We start from the raw sequence: 544 nt of genomic DNA on the forward strand, positions 1-544 counted from the left end.
TCAACAATGCTAGCAATGGTGTAGTACAAGAAAAAAGAGGATCAAGAAAACGGCTAAGATACTACACCTTGCCCAGAAAATGTTGCACATCATTTATACATTTCAGAGTAAGGAACTTTAGAATAACCATAAGTTTGTCAAGATAAACTTGCAAGCCCTCACAAGAAATATGATACCCAAGATAAGTTGTGCTTTTAGATCTAAACAAACATTTCGACTACTTCAACTTTAAACTAACTTCCTATAATCAATCCAACACCTTTCAAATATCACAGACATGTTCCTCCCACATCCCCTCTAAGTGGATCAAAATATCATCAATAAAGTTAGCAATAACTTCTAGAATATCATAAAAAACCTTGTCTATCATCTGCTGAAAAGTTAATGGAGCATTGTTCAAACCAAATGGTATCAATTAAAACTTATACAAACCAAATGGTGTACAAAAAGAAATCTTAGGAATATTTTCCTCAACCATTAGCACTTGTTAGTACCTAAAAATAGAATCTAACTTGCCCAATTAACAACTTCTCCCTAAACAATC

Source organism: Selaginella moellendorffii, unplaced genomic scaffold, assembly GCF_000143415.4.
Source record: "Selaginella moellendorffii unplaced genomic scaffold, v1.0 SELMOscaffold_51, whole genome shotgun sequence".
Lineage (NCBI taxonomy): Eukaryota > Viridiplantae > Streptophyta > Lycopodiopsida > Selaginellales > Selaginellaceae > Selaginella > Selaginella moellendorffii.